At 42.7% G+C, this 14,476-nt stretch overlaps 1 non-coding gene across 1 annotated transcript; it reads left to right on the top strand.

Moving 5' to 3' along the window:
- The first annotated feature begins 725 nt into the window (after positions 1 to 725).
- Positions 726 to 800, top strand: Trnat-ugu (transfer RNA threonine (anticodon UGU)). Its single transcript has one exon. It is a non-coding gene; the product is annotated as a tRNA-Thr (tRNA).
- The last annotated feature ends 13,676 nt before the right edge of the window (positions 801 to 14,476 follow it).

Here is a 14,476-nt window from a genome sequence, read left to right as displayed (position 1 = left end):
AGAGTGGAAAAGAAAATAGAAGATGTGTTAGATGACGATCAGTTTGAATTTAGGAAAGGTAAAGAAAGGCACCTGAGAGGCAATTCTGGCGTTGCGGTTGATAATGCAAGCAAGACTAAAGAAAAATGAAGACACACTAATAGGACTTGTCGACCTGGAAAAAGTGTTCGACAGTGCCAAATGGTGTTAGATGTTTGAAATTCTGAGAAAAATATTGATAAGCTGTAGGAAGAGGCAGGTAATATACAACATGTACAAGAGTAAAGAAGGAATAATAGGGATGGAAGACCGAGAACGAAGTGCTAGGATTAAAAAGGTTGTAAGACAGGAATGTAGTATTTCGCCCCTACTATTCAATAAGTACATCGGAGAAGCAATGATGGAAATAAAAGAAAGGTTCAGGGTTGGAATTAAAATTCAAGTTGAATCGATATCAGTGACACGATTCGTCGATGACTTCGCTATTCTGAGTGAAAGTGAACAAAAAGTACATGATTTGCTGAATGGAATGAACATATGGATTGAGTATATATGACGGTGTGCGAACGCACACGCTATGCCCGAACTCATACGGGACTTGGTAGATTAATCTGCCACGAGTAATGAGTATGATGGGCAAACATCTATTAGGCGCACTACGAATGTAGTGGTGTGGACATGTTGGGAATGTGGATCTCACGGGGAGCGTGCAAGGGATAAGTTCCTGCAGACGCACTATCCTCTGTGCCCGCGGTGGCTCAGATGGATAGAGCGTCTGCCATGTAAGCAGGAGATCCCGGGTTCGAGTCCCGGTCGGGGCACACATTTTCAACATGTCCCCAATGAAGTACACCAACGCCTGTTTGCAGCTAGGGCGTCCATTTAATTATCATTTCATATGGACTGAGTGTAAATCGATGAAAGACGAAAGTAATGACAACTAGCAGAAATGAGAACAGCGAGAAGTTAACATCAGGACAGATGCCCGCGAAATAGATGAAGTTAAGGGATTCTGTTATCTAGGCACCAGAATAACCAAAGACGGACGGAGCATGGAGGACATCGAAAGATCACTAGCACTGGCAACAAGGGCATTCCTGGCCAAGAGAAGTCTACTAGCACAAACATAGGCCTAAATTTGAGGAAGACGTTTCCGAGAATGTACTTTTGGTGCACAGCATTGCACGGTAGTGAAACGTGGACTGTGAGAAAACTGGGACAGAAGTGAGCCGAAGCATTTGAGATTTGGTGCTACAGACGAATGTTGAAAATTAGGTGGAGTGTCAAGGTAAGCAATGAGAAGGGTCTGCGCAAAATCAGAGATGAAAGGAGTATGTGGAAAACATTGACAAGAAGGAGGGACAGGATAGGATGATAGGAGATCTGTTAAGACATCACGAAATAATTTACATGGTGCTAGAAGGACCTGTAGAAGTTAAAAACTGTAGAAGAAGGCAGAGACTGGAATACATGCAGCAAATAATTGAGGACGCAGGTTGCAAAAGCTGTTGTGAGATGAAGAGGTTTGCCCAAGGAAGAACTAATGGTGGTGTACACCAAACTGATCAGATGACTGATGACTCGAAAAGTGAGCTGACTGAGCTACAACGCCACCAGTATAGTCAGCTATGTCGTTAAAATTATTGATGTAAACGTTTCCGGGAGGGCTATGAAAGAAAGACGACTTTTGGAAATGTTACGCTAAAACTAATTACGTTGACAGTCCCACCAAATTCCACGGTAGCTTCGTAGTCAGAAGGCCTGACGAATACAACGGTGTAATTGCTTATTTTCTGTTATCAAAATTCACAAAATACTAAGTAAAAGTTACACATAACGTCATTTTTGCCATTTTTAAGCGTTCAAATAAGCGGATGGCGTAATAAGGCCAGTCAATGAAGACGAATAAAAATGTAAGGTGGGAAAAAATTCGTGCAGTCGCAAATTTTGTACATTGGTAGGAGGGAGTGCCATGAACAATGTAACAAAAATCCTGAACGATGGAGGATTGATCACTTTTGTACGTTTTTCTTGAATAACTCGAAAACTACGGTCTCTAGCGATAACGTATGCCAGTACATTAAATTCTCTACAAAAAGGTTCTGTTCAGTTTTTTATGTACGATAGCGAGCATAGCGAACGAGAGAATATGAAGACATGCGCGGAGAAACAGTGTAACCCTCAAATGTAAAAAAGCTTAGAGATAAGTGTTACCATCTGTTGCTTGGTACGGGAACTATTAAAATTGAATATTTTGGAGTGAGACCACTGTCAATTTTGACAGTTCCCGTTCCCAACAACAGATGGCAGCACTTATCTTTAAGTCTTTACACTTGAGAGTTAGCCCGTTTTTCCGCGCCTATGTTCAAATGTAAATCTCGCGCGCTATTTTTGAAGGTCAGATGCAACACTGTGGGTTGCATAAACTGACATCGATAGGGGCAGCTGTATCACCCTGTATGTTATTCTTTGTGACATTTGTCACATATTTATCGATTAGTTTCTTCGCAGATAATATGTTTGTGCAATTTTCGCTGGATTATCCGGGTTCAGCATTTTATAGTAATTGCTGCCGGCTGACAATGCATGCTGATACAGCGATTGTCGCTGCTTTGTGCGTGCACTTGGCGTGAGAATATAGCCTGGACTGGTCGGACGCCCTCGCTAAATTCGATCGCATGAAACCTGCGTTTCTGGAACTAATGAACTGGATATAATTACTCGTGTCGCCTTTTTTGTGCTCTTGTCTCATGTTATACAGTTCTGTGCAGACAGTAGCCAGTCAATAGTTGCGGTATTGAGTCGGCACTGGGCTGCAGCGTCGTTAATGTATTTGGGGCTTGTAATGTGTGCCACGTTCTGACAGTCTTACGATTTCAGGCTGAAGTGAATAATGACGTATTGTGGAATCCTGGATCTTTCTAAGACTGAATGCAATTAAATTCGTTTTGAAACGAGTAATCACTCTGATAACAAATCGTAACGTTCGTGTTTTACTATTGACTTATCAATTGAGCCTTTCCTTGTCAACTTCCTAAAGGTTACCATTCAAAGAGAATATATCATTATCACGCTGCACTGAAGGGAGGCAGCATACTCGATTAATATGACACGCCAGTGGGTCGTGCTGTAATCTCTTTATTTTAACACGCGGGTCTATTTTTTATTTATTCGACAACACATAAATACTGTAAGCCGTCCTGTTCTCCTTCCTCAAGGTCCATAATTACGGACTCAACATTTTATCAGTCGTTTTGTTAGGCTCTATGCTCCACAATAATCTTACACTTGTTTTTTACTGAAAGCCCACGTCTTGACTGCTATTAGTAAATGATTTTCTTCCTTCTGCAGCAGTATGCGCGCTATTTTTGGAACTTACTAACAGGCTGAAACTATATAGCGGATCCGGATTCGATTCAGAAATTTTGTGTTTCGTGGGCAGTAGTCATATCAGTTCAGCTATCCAGACACTATTCACGACTTCACCTCCCAATTCCAAATGCGCCTGTCCCTCTCATGAAATTCACAGATGTTCTGTCTCCTAACTTGCTGCACTAACACTTCTGAAAGAAACAGCGTCCTGATCTAGCTAGAAGTTTGAAAAAGAGTCCAATTATTGCTACAGAGCGAAAGATTCATTTTTGAAACAACTTCCGATGTTGTCACTAAGCCGTTTCTACAAGTTATCCTCTCTTCCAGAGCTATCGGTTCAGCAAGATGTGCAGGAGATCTGTTAAGTTTGAAGGAAGGGAGGAAGGAAGATAAGCGTTTTAAGTGCCGCCGTTAACGAAGCCATTAGAGACGGAGCAGGAACTAGGATTAGGGCTGGTTGGTGAAGGAAATCGGTCTTGTACTTTCAGAGGAGCCATCCTGGCATCTGCCTGGAGGGGTTTAGGGAAATCACGGAAAACCTAAATCTGGATGGCTGGACGGAGGTTCGAACCGACATACTAACAAATGCGAGTCTAGCGTGGCAACCACTGCGGCGCCTCGTTCGGTGTGTTGAGTCTCAAAACTGGGAGACACGTACTGACATAATTGAAGCATTGAAAGGGGGAGCTGAGAGCTATCTTTGTAGCTCAGTCGATTGGACTATTGTCTGTTAGGGAGAATGGAGGGCGTTCATGAAAAAGGCACTGTTTAAAAGATGCACGAGATCTACGATTTTGAAAATACGCCAATGAAATTTTTATACTGTGCTTTACAGGAAATTAATACATTTACTGTTAAATGTCTTGTATTATGTACGTATTTAACTTTTTTTATGGAATTTAAATATTTTATTTTCAAAAAATAATATTTGTACCTTTTCCCTTTCCATACACTAGTCTTCACTCATATGGTTTTTTGAATATGTCGAATAGGGAACTTTAATAATTTTTAGATAATAATTCTTTAGGTATAATATAAAATTCATAAAAAATTCCAAGTGCTTTGCACTATATCTCAGCTTACAATCAGTTTCAAAATTTACTCTGGGGGCAACACTTATTGGTTTTATAAAAATAAGTGTACAAAATTTCATAATTCCAGTCTTTGAGAAAAAGGCACATAAACTTTAAAAACATGATTTTCAGGAAATGCAATTTGAAGTTCATCAACGTTTCCTCCTATGTCACCTCTTCAGAAGGCCCCAGATTTTCACTCAGTGTCCTCTTTCCCTTCAAGGCTTCTCCTGTGGTTCCTCGTTTCTTTCTTTAGCAGGTCTTCAGATGACTTGTCAGCTGCAGAGAGACGCTATAAATCTATTTTTCTCAAGATATCTCTGTACTGTCCTCCTCCTCCCAACATTCCCATCATTAAATAAGAGAGCTGCATAATAAGTTGCAATTCTGACAAATGTAGTCGATGAAAATGTGGTTTTAGGGCACCGTTTCTATATTAGTGAATTTAGAGTCTCATATGGATTCTGGGTTTTGCTGTGAACACACTTTTTTCAGAAGTTTAGTATCACCCATAAATCTGTAAGTGGGCTTGACAACGTACAGGATGCAATTTGAAAGCCTCTTCTTGTGAATGAAGGTGTTGTTACACCCCTTATCCTGTAGATATCTACACCATCTAATGTGGCACAGATGATGAATAGAATGTTCATCTGTTGACGCTATGTAGAAACATGTAGCTCATACTCCACTTATACTGGGCAGATTCTGTCTGATAGCGTTGCCATAATACGCTTGAAAACTTGAGAGAGCACAAGGAGAAACAAGAATATCTTCTTCGCAAAACAAAGCAGTTGGTTTAATATTCTTTCTAAGATACGGAACAGAGTCATAAGGGATCTATAAAAAAGTAGATACCACAGCCTCCTATATATATCCCCTGCAAGTTGCTTCAAAGTAATACACGGAATGTTGTTTATCGAATACTGAAGTGTTACTTCAACAAGTGGGCTTGGATGGAACGTCGGGTTACATATTTAATTATTTTTGCGCCACTTCTGATGCGATTTGATTACTGAAGTTTTGGGAACTTATTGCCTGTAAGCTCTACTAATATAAAAAAGTAAATTGCAAGTTGAAATTTTCTATCAATTTCGTGAAAGTCTCCCCTTAACGGTAACGTTCCTGTTTCAATTCCCAAAAGAGCACAAAAATTTAGCATCTGGTAGTTTCATTGCTATTCGGGTCTAATTCTTGTGAGTACCGTCCATTATCTGTTTTACAGTCTACACGTTACGGTATTTGAACATATTCTTTATATACATATCTTTTCTGCTTCTGACTTTACTTTGAAGTTTTTCCCACTTTGTATTTGCAAATATTTTGTTTTTCCTGGACTAAATTTCATTCCATAACTGAAGCACTTCCGGAAAACTGTATAGGCTCAACAATTTTCTCGATGTCTTTTCCATAATTTGTTACGATGTCCATGCTATCAGGAAGTCTCAAACACCATACTGTCGCTACATTTGCATTACGAAGACACGATCTTTAAATGCGTGATGCAGCACATTGCCTCTGCGTAAGTACAGCTAACGTAGCAAAAATAATCTCCGTTTTCTGTTTCATGCCGCTGACGTTATCAAATCAACAGCAGTGCCGTTGGCGACAGTGTGTTGATAAATGTTACAGAAACTCTGAAAAGAGATTAGGTGGCTCTTTTTTAATTGATATCCGAAGAGATTTGAAATTTAATAGCAAGATTAATAGATCCTATAAGACTGGACGATTTTGCTGCAGGACTTTAAATACGATAATGATGTGGAGCATAATGAGAGACATATAGGTACGATTAAAATGTATTTAAAACAACCTTTTGGGCAGTCGAAGAAGTCCGAATAACGATTATACAACTGGAGATGTTCCAGGCAACTATCGGATTCGTGAGACAAATACGCCCATGAAGGTGGACTGTCCTTTACAGCACTGCAATTTATTGTGTAACATTTCCGCTTTCCATCTCTGAAGATCACGCAATGCTGTCGCCGTGTCACTATGGAGCGTCAATTGGATTCGGTGTGGAAAGCCATGAGGATCTCATTGTTCCAACCGTCTTCAGTTTCCGGACGCTGTATCAACTATTTCACATTTAGACAGCTCCTCAGTTGACCTCACCCCGTTTCAATGCTTCTAACTAGGAAAACATCTTTCAGTATCGGAATTTAATGTGGATCCACGCAGTTAGACGCGGTGACCACTCAGCGACATGTAACTCACTTTCAGTAATTCATTCGATCAATTGAAGGCAGATATTGTGGCCCCTCTAGAATTTCACCGTATTTACAGACTACTCTGGTGAAGGCATACCACATGCAAACCGTATACATAACTAATCAAGAAGGTGCTTGTACCTAACTTCATATAGTAGTGAACTAGGAGACAGCTAGAATAAAGGCCGTGCTATAATATTGTTATTTAGATACCATCTGTGGATGTTGTCTACATTAGAAAGGAAAATAAAATGAATAATCAAAGAACATCTCCATAAGATTCTGTGTCTTTGTTATTTGCAATATCCTACAATTATAAATAATGTACTATACTAACAAGGTTCTGAGAGTGGACTTAATGAGTATACATATACCGGGTGGTTAAAATTAATGTGCAGCTACCCACAGAGGTCGATTGTTGGTTGCAATAATCGTAGGACAACGAAACTTGGTAGATATTGTAGTGCGTTGATGTAGAACCTATTTACGCTGAAAAAAATAGTTACAGTTTTATCCACCAGGTGCAAATCTGGCTTGTGAATGCAAGAAGGAGGTACAGAAATGTTTTTAATATGTAATAGATTAGGGAAAGCGACGTAGGTAGAGAAAGTCAAACAAGTGATTTTATTATTAACCGCCGCTCATACAGTTTGTTCAGTTCGACCACCGGAGACGTCGACGAGATGCTGCTTCCGGAAAACGACGTGATCAACAGTTGCTCGCAGCCGTTCTGGTGGAATCTGAGCAACGTGTTGTTGTATACTGACATTCAGATGAGGTAGAGACCCAACGTATCATTGGTAATCACGTCGTTTCAGATATCCATAGAGCCAAATGTCACTAGGATTCAGATCAAATGATCATGGAAGCTCTGCATCTGGGAAACGTCTGAAGATTACATGAAGCAGATCTTTCACTGGGCGAGCGACGTGAGGTGTTGCACAATCTTTGCATGATAACAGTGGGTTCCACAGAGCTGCGCTCTTTCTACATCTACATCCATACTCCGCAAGCCACCTGACGGTGTGTGGCGGAGGGTACCATGAGTACCTTTATCGGTTCTCCCTTCTATTCCAGTCTCGTATTGTTCGTGGAAAGAAGGATTGTCGGTATGCTTCTGTGTGGGCTCTAATCTCTCTGATTTTATCCTCATAGTCTCTTCGCGAGATATACGTAGGAGGGAGCAATATACTGCTTGACTCTTCGGTGAGGGTATGTTCTCGAAACTTTAACAAAAGCCCGTACCGAGCTACTGAGCGTCTCTCCTGCAGAGTCTTCCACTGGAGTTTATCTATCATCTCCGTAACGCTTTCGTGATTACTAAATGATCCTGTAACGAAGCGCGCTGCTCTCCGCTGGATCTTCTCTATCTTTCCTATCAACCCTATCTGGTACGGATCCCACACTGTTGAGCAGTATTCAAGCAGTGGGCGAACAAGCGTACTGTAACCTACTTCCTTTGTTTTCGGATTGCATTTCCTTAGAATTCTTCCAATAAATCTCAGTTTGGCATCTGCTTTACCGACGATCAACTTTATATGATCATTCCATTTTAAATCACTCCTAATGCGTACTCCCAGATAATTTATGGAATTAACTGCTTCCAGTTGCTGACCTGCTATTTTGTAGCTAAATGATAAGGGAACTATCTTTCTATGTATTCACAGCACATTACACTTGTCTACATTGAGATTCAATTGCCATTCCCTGCACCATGCGTCAATTCGCTGCAGATCTTCCTGCATTTCAGTACAATTTTCCATTGTTACAACCTCTCGATACACCACAGCATTATCTGCAAAAAGCCTCAGTGAACTTCCGATGTCATCCACAAGGTCATTTATGTATATTGTGAATAGCAACGGTCCTATGACACTCCCCTGTGGCACACCTGAAATCACTCTTACTTCAGAAGACTTCTCTCCATTGAGAATGACATGATGCGTTCTGTCACCTAGGAACTCTTCAATCCAATCACACAATTGGTCTGATAGTCCATATGCTCTTACTTTGTTCATTAAACGACTGTGGGGAACTGTATCGAACGCCTTGCGGAAGTCAAGAAACACGGCATCTACCTGGGAACCCGTGTCTATGGCTCTCTGAGTCTCGTGGACGAATAGCGCGAGCTGGGTTTCACGCGACCGTCTTTTTCGAAACCCATGCTGATTCCTACAGAGTAGATTTCTAGTCTCCAGAAAAGTCATTATACTCGAACATACGTGTTCCAAAATTATACAACTGATCGACGTTAGAGATATAGGTCTATAGTTCTGCACATCTGTTCGACGTCCCTTCTTGAAAACGGGGATGACCTGTGCCCTTTTCCAATCCTTTGGAACGCTATGCTCTTCTAGAGACCTACGGTACACCGCTGCAGGAAGGGTGGCAAGTTCCTTCGCGTACTCTGTGTAAAATCGAACTGGTATCCCATCAGGTCCAGCGGCCTTTCCTCTTTTGAGCGATTTTAATTGTTCCTCTATCCATCTGTCGTCTATTTCGACATCTACCATTTTGTCATCTGTGCGACAATCTAGAGAAGGAACTACAGTGCAGTCTTCCTCTGTGAAACAGCTTTGGAAAAAAACATTTAGTATTTCTTTCTTTAGTCTGTCATCCACTGTTTCAGTTCCATTTTGGTCACAGAGTGTCTGGACATTTTGTTTTGATCCACGTACCGCTTTGACATAAGACCAAATTTTGTTAGGATTTTCTGCCAATTCAATACATAGAACTTTACTTTCGAATTCATTGAACGCCTCTTGCATAGCCCTCCTCACACTACATTTCGCTTCGCGTAATTTTTGTTTGTTTGCAAGGTTTTGGCTATGTTTATGTTTGCTGTGAAGTTCCCTTTGCTTCCGCAGCAATTCCTAACTCGGTTGTTGCACCACGGTGGATCTTTTCCATCTCTTACGATCTTGCTTGGCACATACTCATCTAACGCTTATTGTACGATGGTTTTGAACTTTGTCCACTGATCCTCAACACTATCTGTAATTGAGACAAAACTTTTGTGTTGAGCCGTCAGGTACTCTGTAATCTGCTTTTTGTCACTTTTGCTAAACAGAAAAATCTTCCTACCTTTTTTTAATATTTCTATTTACGGCTGAAATCATCGATGCAGTAACCGTTTTATGATCGCTGATTCCCTGTTCTGCGTTAACTGTTTCAAATAGTTCGGGTCTGTTTGTCACCAGAAGGTCTAATATGTTATCGCCACGTGTCGGTTCTATGTTTAACTGCTCAAGGTACTTTTCAGATAAAGCACTTAAAAAAAAATTTCACTGGATTCTTTGTCCCTGCCACCCGTTATGAACGTTTGAGTCTCCCAGTCTATATCCGGCAAATTAAAATCTCCACCCAGAACTATAACATGGTGGGGAAATCTACTCGAAATATTATCCAAATTATCCTTCAGGTGCTCAGCCACAACAGCTGCTGAGCTAGGGGGCCTATAGAGACATCCAATTACCGTGTCTGAGCCTGCTTTAACCGTGACCTTCACCCAAATTATTTCACATTTCGGATCTCCGTCAATTTCCTTCGATACTATTGCACTTCTTATCGCTATAAACACGCCTCCCCCTTCACTGTCCAGCCAGTCTCTGCCGTATACATTCCAATCTGAGTTTAGGATTTCATTACTGTTTACGTCTGGTTTCAGCCAACTTTCTGTCCCTAGTACTATATGGGCGTTGTGACCGTTTATTAATGAGAGCAGTTCTGGGACCTTTCTATAGACGCTCCTGCAGTTTACTATTAGCACATTAATATTGTTATTCCCTGTTGCATTTTGCCTACTCCTACCTTGCCGCGTCTCAGGAGGCGTCTTGTCGGGCCTAGGGAGGGAATTCTATAACCTAAAAAAACCCCATGTGCACTCCACACGTACTCCGCTACCCTTGTAGCCGCTTCCGGCGTGTAGTGCACGCCTGACCTAGTCAGGAGGACCCTACATTTCTCCACCCGATAGCGGAGGTCGAGAAATTTGCACCCCAGATCTCCGCAGAATCGTCTGAGCCTCTGGTTTAAGCCTTCCACTCGGCTCCAAACCAGAGGACCGCGATCGGTTCTGGGAACTATACTACAAATAGTTAGCTCTGATTCCACCCCGCGAGCGGGGCTTTCCGCCTTCACCAATTCCGCCAACCGCCTGTACGAACTGAGGATGACCTCTGAACCCAGACGGCAGGAGTCATTGGTGCCGACATGAGCAACAATTTGCAGTCGGGTGCACCCAGTGCTCTCTATCGCCGCCGGCAGGGCCTCCTCCACATCTCGGATGAGACCCTCCAGCAAGCAGACAGAGTGAACACTGGCCTTCTTCCCCGACCTTTCCGCTATTTCCCTAAGGGGCTCTATCACCCGCCTAACGTTGGAGCTCCCAATAAATAATAAACCCCTCCCCCCGCGTGCCTGCTCGGACCTTGCTGATGGAGCGGCCACATGTCCACTCACAGGCAGAGCGGGCGATGCCACACGGCCAGCCTCCACATTGACCCTCCGCCTCGTGCGCCGTGAACGCCGCTGAACCCGCCACTCCCCTTGGGGAGAGGGTGGCCCAACCGCGCGCGGTTCTCGCGAAGATGTCTCGACAGCAGAGACAGTGGGTGAAGCATGTAACACCTGGGGTGTACCATGCGACGCACCAGACTGCCGTTCTGGGTTCAGAGGTCATCCTCAGTTCGTATAGGCGGTTGGCGGAATTGGTGAAGGCGGAAAGCCTCGCTCGCGTGGTGGAATTACCACTGCCGCTACACTCCGAGGCAGCAGCCTGAAGACGGCTGACCTCGGCCATCAACACGTTCAGCTGTTGGTGAACAGTGGCCAGCTCCTCCTGCGTCCAGTCACACATCTTTCATAGCAAGAAACACATTCTGTACGAGGAGGTCTCGATGCTGCACGGGCCTCACCGCGCAAGTGCCATGTTTTCTTGGCATGTTCTCTTCACAGAAGAATGGTCAAATAATAAAGGTGCTTGTGACTCTACAACACACAGTCACAAAAGAAGAGTGCAGTGGCTCTTCGTAGACAACATTCGGTTGAGCAGTACTCCCAATTCGGCAGATCTATGTATTCACTGCATCCTGCACTGTAAAATGTGCCTCGTCACTCCATAAAATATTGCCCAGTCGCATGTCTTCAACTTTGATCCGTGCCAGAAATCGAAGGTAAAATTCAGAACGTTGCTGAGGGCCATGAGATTTCATTTGCTGCAGCATCTGGGTATTGTATGGGTACCAGTGTAAAACAGACCCCAAAACTTTCTGTACTGTTGACTATGATATGAGGTATTCTCGTCACACTGCGTGAGCACTAACACTAAACGATGTACGTGCTGCATGGTCAGTTATAGTATACAGTTATAGTATATGACCTGTGGTGTCCAAAATTGGAACTAATTTTTTTCCAGAGTAAATCCGTTCCACATTAATGCTTTAGTATATCCGCCAAGTTTCCCTACTACACGAAAATTTCAGTGTACACTGGATGTTCATGAGTAGCTGCACTTTAATTATGACATCTCGGTATGAGAGATGATATTCGTAATACCGCGCGGGGTCATTTAGATCGTAAGTGTCTTGTATCAAATTCTTCGTATCGACTTCTCATACACCACTGTCGATATGTTGTAACCCAGTTATTGTTTCCACCTTGTATTACCCGACCACGATATTATTGAACTTAGACTCTCGTGGCCGTTATCGGAAACACACGTTGAGGTTACAATAAACAAGTACGGTGGCGACTGAAGAAGACACAACGCACTGCGAATGATTTCAAGACATTAATGCCTACACTGTTTCAACGTGTCCTCGTGAAATATCACGATAAGAACTCACGATAAGCCGCAGGAAGCGTCCTTAGTCCCAGCTACAATAATACTGTGGTCGAATAATATAACTCAAGAGCGAAGGGGACAGGTGCAAGAATACAGCAGTGCCGTGCTGCGCAAGGTCGTAGTGGAGATGGTTTACTCTTCATTCCTGTTATGAAGTATCTAGTGTGTAACTGTGTGGTGAGGATGAGTGAGATGAGTACATGCACAGTTTTGTTAAAGGAAGGAAGCAAGAGTGTGAAACCCATTGCTTACCGTCGAGCTTAACTCCTTCATTCGGCGGACGGATTACCATCAACCGTGTCACATGTCGTCGCTCCACTAGACCCTGCGAAGAGTTTTGGTTTAATCCAGGACACTGACGATAAGACAGGTGATCGGGAACTGTGTGCTATCACCTCTCCTCCTCGCCGGCCGAACTCTTGGGATGAAAACTTCTTCCACCACAAGGATTCGAACAGACAATCTGCTAGTCGAACATCAGTAAGGAGGCTCGTGTTAGCGATCTAAGCTATCGGTAGGAAACGAGCACGTAGGACTGAGAATTGATAACCACCAGGAGACTTCATCCTCATTCAGTCTAACACTGCCTCTAATCTTGACAATGGTCTGAGTTCGGGGACGCAAACAGTTTACAAGCTTATTCACGTACCAGCACCAGCTCCAGATGAAGCCACTCGTTGATTGGTAGGTCGCGTAGAGCTGCCAGATTGTGGGTATGTTGAGTGCTACGCATCACCCGCTGTTCCAAATACGTCCAGAGATTCTCTGTTCGACTGAGATAGGATGATTTAGTGGGACAGTCAAGATGAGATAGGACGTATGACAAGGTGTGCTAACGTCTCGATACCTCTCGGTTAGAATCTTCTGTCACTTTTGCTATTACACAATGTTTCATTGCTGCAGCTGACGCACCATTCTTTGTAGATAAGTTCGACAGTCCGCACTGACTGATCAGCAAATCTTCATTGAAGGTGTGGTCATACCCACATTCCTGTCTTCCGTTCCGTCACGTCCTCACGTCGATCCATTTCACTGTGCTGATGCCATAAAACTGAAAGACGCCCACAGTTTCTTGACAATCTTCTGAGAGGGACTTCTAGTGGTAGCGAGCTTGCTATTGAATGAATACAGTGCTTCCAGAATGAGATTTTCGCTCTGCAGCGGAGTGTGCGCTGATATGAAACTTCCTGGCAGATTAAGACTGTGTGGCGGACCGAGACTCGAACTTGGGACCTTTGCCTTTCACGGGCAAGTGCTCTACTGACTGAGCTACCCAAGCACGACTCACGCCCCGTCCTCACAGCCTTACTTTTGCCAGTATCTTGTCTCCTACCTTCCAAACTTCACAGAAGCTCTCTTGCGAACCTTGCAGAACTAGCACTCCGCAATATCCTTTGATTCAAGAGTGCTAGTTCTGCAAGGTTCGCAGGAGAGCTTCTGTAAAGTTTGGAAGGTAGGAGACTAAATACTGGCAGAAATAAGGTTGTGAGGACGGGTCGTGAGTCGTCCTTGGGTAGCTCAGTCAGTAGAGCACTTGCCCGCGAAAGGCAAAGTCCCAAGTTCGATTCTCCGTTTAGATTAGATTAGATCAGATTAATACTAGTTCCATGGATCATGAATACGATATTTCGTAATGATGTGGAACGAGTCAAATTTTCCAATACATGACATAATTAAGTTAATTTAACAACATACTTAAGTTAATATAACAACTTTTTCATTTTTTGTGTTTTTTATTCTTTTTTAAATATATTTTTTTAAATTTATATCTAAAAATTCCTCTATGGAGTAGAAGGAGTTGTCATTCAGAAATTCTTTTAATTTCTTCTTAAATACTTGTTGGTTATCTGTCAGACTTTTGATACTATTTGGTAAGTGACCAAAGACTTTAGTGCCAGTATAATTCACCCCTTTCTGTGCCAAAGTTAGATTTAATCTTGAATAGTGAAGATCATCCTTTCTCCTAGTATTGTAGTTATGCACACTGCTATTACTTTTGA

Source organism: Schistocerca cancellata, chromosome 7, assembly GCF_023864275.1.
Source record: "Schistocerca cancellata isolate TAMUIC-IGC-003103 chromosome 7, iqSchCanc2.1, whole genome shotgun sequence".
In the NCBI taxonomy this organism is placed as follows: domain Eukaryota; kingdom Metazoa; phylum Arthropoda; class Insecta; order Orthoptera; family Acrididae; genus Schistocerca; species Schistocerca cancellata.
Note: the sequence above shows the minus strand (reverse complement) of the source record. Positions and strands in the feature narration are given on the sequence as shown.